Raw genomic sequence first — 6605 nt, forward strand, 5'->3', positions numbered from 1 at the left:
ATATAGCTAAAAATGGGGTAACTACTGATGCATATAAGGATTGCAAGTAGAGGTTTTTCAGGAAAGACAGTTTCAGCTACATGTAGAGGGTTTATCATCAGTTTCTAGCAAAAATAAATTGTAAAAAATGTCATTGAATGTTTGAAATTCCTTATTTTTTATTTTCATTAAACTCACAACCTGTAACTGAGTGAAAGCACTTTTCCTGGGAGAGAGAAACTTGTCATGAAACAAAAAAAAAGCACAATGTGAAAAGGTCATTTTTTTCTTATGTCAAACAGGTCATCTGTATATGGAACAGAGAGGAATTGATGAGGGGAAACTAATAAGAAATAATAATATTCATTAGAAAGATAAGGCAGTAGATGTGGAAAAGAAAGAGAGAGTTTGCAGAGAGATAAATGTGAGTGTGAATGGCCAAAAAGTAAGAAATTGGCTCATAAATGGCCCAGAACCACTCTGTGTGCTCAAAGCACTTTCCAAAAGCCAACAGAAATTCAAAATGATCTTTTGTTTAAAAGTAAAGTACAATAGTTTCTTTCTTCTTCCCAAGTGAATAAGCTCTTATCTTTAAGATAGAATTTGTCTTGTGCTGATGACAGGCAAGAGCTCAGAGAAGAACATTTTTGTCACTGAGCTGACTAGTGAACTGCTGTGGGTTACAGTCTAATAAAGTTCCCATTAACATCAGAGACAGCAGGATTTTTGGAATGTTTCTTTTCCAGGGAAGGAGAAGTTTTCTTTATAGCATAGGATCATAAAATAATGATTCATGTGCATGTTAGAAATTTGGAGATTTTATCATTTGATAAAACACGTGTAGGAGGGAGTTAGCTAATTCCACAGAACAAAAATAATGCCTTCAAGAGCAGCACGTCAGCCTGTTAATATGGTTACTATGGTTGTTATGAAATATGCTGAACAGAGCTGTTCAGCTGCTGCAGTGAATATTAAACAGCAATTACTGCTTGCACCAACACCATTATATTATCTGGAAAAAAAAAAAAAAACCACTCAAATAATGTGGTTTATTTCTATATCTTACAAATGTTTGGAGCTTGGCTGCTGATTTTACTTTGTCATTTTCTTGCTGTGGGGTGAGCTTAAATTTCCTGCACTGGGGGTTCATTCGCTTAAACTGAACCATATAATGGAAGAAAGAATTACCAACAGCTTTAACACTGGAGTGGTGTAGCTAAGTTAAGTGACAATCCTAATTGTATACTTGCCTTGTAATTTCTTAGTCAAGTAATTTCTTTTCTTCCTGTCCTATTGTTGAAATACTTAATCACATCCTATCCATATTATCTATTTGGGAAGCAATCAGATCACCTGTTGATGACTCTCAATGTGTGGCGGGGCCACGAGGGTTGACTCCATTTTAGAAGGCTGATTTATTATGTTAGATATTATATTAAAATGCTACATTAAGACTATACTAAAAGAACAGAGAGATCAGAAGGCTACAAGAACAGAACAGAATAGAATAACAAAAATCCTGTGACTGCTCACAGCCTTGGCACAGGTGGCTGTGATTGGTCATCAATGGAAAACAATCCACATGGACCAATCACAGATGCACCTGTTGCATTCCACAGCAGCAGATAGTAATTGTTTACATTTCTCTCCTGAGGCTCCTCAGCTTCTCAGGAGAGGAAAAATCTCAGCAAGGATTTTCCATAATATCATAGCTACAATCACCTGCAGTGCAACCTACTTCACTCTTCTTGAAGGAGAGATAGACATTAAGAGTTGATGAAGTAGAGAAGCTGAGGTATTAGCTTAGCTAGCCAGGGATGTCTTTGGCTGTGGGTTTGCAGCTTGAGGTTCGAGAATCACTCATGCACAGGAATATGAACCTCCATCACATCCTGACATGTATTTAAGCAGTTCCTTGGATTTCAAAGGGGATCTGGGGTCTCGGGTTTTCTCTTTGAGAAATGAGAATCATCTCTTTGAGATTATACCAAGGTTTGTTAAAAGTCCCTTTTTCTAATTCAGCTGTCGAAGAAAGAGTCGAGGAGTCTTTGGCTCACATTTTCAAGGTTGTTTATTATATTTTATCTAAAACATTTTCTGTCTGGCTTGCAGAGGTCTGTTCAGCAGGTCAGCTCAAGGCACACTCTCTGCCTCTCGGGCTGGTGCTATTTTTTATACTAAAAACTACATATACTATGTTTACAATAATGTTCCAATACCTATCACCTATGTTAGACAGTGACTTTCTACTCTAAACCAATCTGTGAATGCCAACATCATCCTGAACATGGATGCCAGGGAGAAGAAGGAAGAAGGATAGGGCACGACCAAATCTCTCCATCTTAGAACCCCTGACCTTCACGTATAGAATTCCAAACCCCCCTGTATAAGGTTCAAAACCCCCCTGTACAGTGCTCCAAAAATTTTCTCTTCACCCTGTGATTACTACTACTACACTATTTAAATTTTTGTGACTTTTAATTCTTCATACAAAGGTGGTAACTTGTTCCATGGGTCAAATTCAAAGCCACAGGGGTCTTTGGCTACATGCCAGGGTCTCCGACCCTCCTGCCAGGGGTTCAAAGCCCCCTGGCTGAGGTTCAGATCATTCAGGGGGACATCCTGGGTTCTGACACTGGGGGTGTGATGACTTTGCACATCTTAGTGTCTGTCTCCAGGCACTGCATGTAACTACTGGAATGTGTGTGTATATTCTGTTGCAGGAAGCAACATACTCATTTCCACTGTTTACCACAGCATGAAAGGACAGGAAGAAACACTTGAGACACTTGTACCAGAAAGTGGCTCACCTTACATCCAGCTCCTTGATGCAATGAGTCATGCTAGAGATAACTGTTGCACTGCCCACACTTCACCTTAGAGCAGCAGCTGCTGTGAGAACAATTAGCTGATGTCCTAAAGCCAGTATGAACACCAGAGACCTGTGACCTGCCTCGAGTGAGACACTCTGCCTTTAGACCTCCTCACTGCCCGGGTAAGGGATCACACTGAAACAACCACCTGCATTTCAGCGCTAGCACAGTTTAGGAAGCTCTGTGTCACAACCTATCTGCTGGAAAACCCAAGTGACAGGAAAGCCTTCTTCCTCCTTCCCAAACTCTCCACAGGTATTGCACACTGACACATCCTCTTTCCAAAGAACAGCATTAATAAGCTCTCAGCCACATCTGCCTCCATTTGACATCTCTCTTGCCCTACTCCTGCCACAGTAGGAGGCTGAGGAGTCATTAGAAAGTAGTTTACATCATGTGGCTTTATAACATTTTACTTATTAACTATCAATAGCAATTTTAATAAGACATTTCATTTCCTTCAGCTTCAAAGAAGTATACATCTTCAAAATGAACCCTGATGGTCTTTCTCCAGAAAGAAAGAATATAAACTTGAGAATAAATATATTCGGAACAACACTGAAATATTAATCTGTACTGGGTTCTAGCTACTTGTTCTGCCAAAGAACCTATTATTGACACACATTTTTACAGAGGCAGCAGAACTAAAGACTGAAAAATACTAACTTAAATATAAGCAGAGGAAAACCAAATGATGAAGACTTTAGGATGTAAATTATGAGTACTGTTACTATACTTCTCTTTCCATTTTTCTTGCTCCAGAAGATTATAGGCAGTCTTTCCTTAATGCCCTGTAATAGGCACACGTGAACAGAGTCCAAGGTAACAATTTAAGTGGAATGCTGTCCGAAACCTAGGCACAACCTGCTCCACTCCTTTAGAAGGTGGAGCAGGCACTCCATTACTTGCACATGAACCTCAGCTGCTCACATTCAAACTTCAGCATCAGGACAGAGAGACATGCCTCTGTTAGGAAAACAGCTGTGTTGGTTTTGGCTGGGACACCGTTAATTTTTTTCTTAGCAGCTGTGGTTTGGATTCAGTATGAGAATAATGTTGACAACAGACTGATGTTTTGGCTGTTGCCAAGCACTGCTCACCCTGAGTCAAGGGCTTCTCATTATCTCAGGTGCACAAGAAGCTAAGGTGGGAGCATGGCCAGGACAGATGATCTGAACTGATCAAAGGGATATTCCACACTATAGAACATCATGGTCAATATTTAAACTCAGGGAATTGGCTGGGAGCTGCCAATTGCTGCTTGAGGATGGGCTGGGCATTGGTCAGCAGGTGGTGAGCAATTGAATTGAGCGTCGGTTTTTTCTCTAGTTTTTTTGGTTTTTTTTGTTTTTTTTTTTTTAATCCTTTTCCTTTTTCCTATTATTAAACTGTTCTTGTCTCAGCCCATGGGTTTTACATTTTTCCAGTTCTCCTCTTCATCCCACTGGTTTGGAGGGTCTCGTGAAGAAGCAGCTGCGTGGTACATAGTTGCCAACTGGAGCTAAACCACGACAGCAGTACTGAAAAAACTGCAGAGTCCTTCCTGACATGACCTAACCTTGTCTGTCCTTCCCTGTGTTCAGATCCACTGACAGTTAGGGAAATACCTCTACACAATCTGGAAAAGATAGTCCATTAGTCCATGCTTAGCTCATTTTTTTTCAAGTCTGCACTGCTAAACGTCCTCTCTTTGGACAACATTACAAATACAAGATTACCTGTGCAAATTTCTTCAGAAGGACTTTTAAAGGCAACTTCTACATAATTTAATCTGTTTGAAGTCATGTCCTGAGTGGTTACTGAATGTAAATCCCCAAATCTCTCCATTCCCTATCCAAAAGCAGAAGAAGATTATCAGCTCCCAAAATTAAGTTGTTGTTTAGGTCACTAATTTGGTCTGAAATTAGGACACCTAGCAATAATACTCTGTGTGATACACAATGATATATTTTGACTCTCAAAGTTCTCAGTAGATTAGAAAACATAGCCTTAGCATACTGTGCTAAGCACTTTAATTACTGACTGGGTTTAGTACAGCTTAATAAAGCCTTCCCAGCAAACCCTGCTTGAGTTTCCTTGACTAATGCAAGATGTGATGCCATTGCAGCAGGAACTGAAACAGTTCTTCACCCATCAGGATCCCCTCCATGCACCCTGCAGAACAGGAAAAGCAGAACAAACACTTTTTTTTTCTCTCCAGTGAGATTCTGTAAGATAGTATTTTAACAAAGCTAGCAGAGGAGAGGAGATAGGCCACCTGGAAGGAGGCAGAGACTCAAACATTAATCTGACAGGTCTTAAAATATTCATTCTTTATCTGAAAACAGATATTTCTCATCTCTGCTAGATTTGACCTGGGATCCCTCCCTTCCATAGTTTAGTCATGCCTTTCCCTTAAAGCTGATGGTTCCTTTTCCAGAGTGGACAGCCTCTAAATTGTGGCATATGAACTGTAACAACACTATTACAACATGGACTACAAAACTGGCTGAAACCCCCACCGAAACCAACCTAAGAGGATGTAAAAATGATCACCTAGCAATCACTTGGTAAAAAAAAAATGAAGGGTGACAATACCACAGCCCCTAATATGGCTGCTGCTCCAGACTGTCACATGATGGACAGGGAGATTACATTGTAAGGGTGTATTTGCCCAGGGATTTCTTTTTCCATGGTCACTCTTATCAGGCACTTGGCTGGAGCTATCAGGTATCACAACTCCAGCCAATAAACCTATCTAATGGAGATGGGAACCCAGTGTGAAAAATTTCTTTAACACCTAGGTTTTAAGGAAATTTGGGGATTTTTTGCTCTTCTTCTAATCCTGTGTCTATTGTAGCATAACTCCAAAATGGAAGAGCTGCAATCTAGTTGCCTTTTGTTGCTGTCAGATCTCTCTTTCCCCACTAACCAGCAAGCTGGCTGGTTCTGTGAGCATGTATGGCTATCAGATCTGATAGCCACATTTTATTGAGATCTGAGCCTCAGCTAGTTACAACTATCAAATATATCATATTTTTAAAATTGGATTATAAAAAATCACTCAGTCAGGAATAAGAAGGAATACTGAGGGTTTTGCTTTCCTCATGATGTTAGTGGATACACACAACCTGCACAGGCTTTAGTTATCTGAAATCTAGCCTCTATTTATTGGCTATATTTTCAAGACACAACACTCATCTTTTAGCACAATTTCAGAACTACAGATGAGGCCTGAATAACAGTGGCTGTTCACATGTTATCAAAAATAAAGCTCCTCATCTGTTCAGCTAAATTTCAACCACATTTTATTCCAAGCTGTTTATTTCAAAACGTGCCATGGCAGAGAATTGCTGCCTTTGGTTTGCAATGTGTTAAACATCTTGTATCAAACCTATTTGGTAACAGGTAATTCAAACACAGACTGTCTATTTGGTGACAGGTAATTCAAACTGAGATCCAAGTCTTTCTCTTTGTACTTGCATGAAAAACAACAGTAATAAGTAAAATCAATCACCTCACTGAAAGTCTGAGGTGATCTTTAGTACAACAACTAAAAAAACACAACATAACAAACCAAACATACATAATCAAAATAAACAAACATGAGTAAAAAGCATAAAATTGCATAAAGTGATTGTATTTACAAAGTTAGATTAAGAAAAAATTATTAGACCAAAAAAAATGGATCTTGCATCTTGCAAGGTATTCCTCACACCTACAGAAATTCCTCTTCCTTCCCATAATAAGAGGTAATACTGAAGAGGACATTTT

Source organism: Onychostruthus taczanowskii, unplaced genomic scaffold (genome assembly GCF_017590055.1).
Source record: "Onychostruthus taczanowskii isolate IOZ18803 unplaced genomic scaffold, ASM1759005v1 scaffold28, whole genome shotgun sequence".
Lineage (NCBI taxonomy): Eukaryota > Metazoa > Chordata > Aves > Passeriformes > Passeridae > Onychostruthus > Onychostruthus taczanowskii.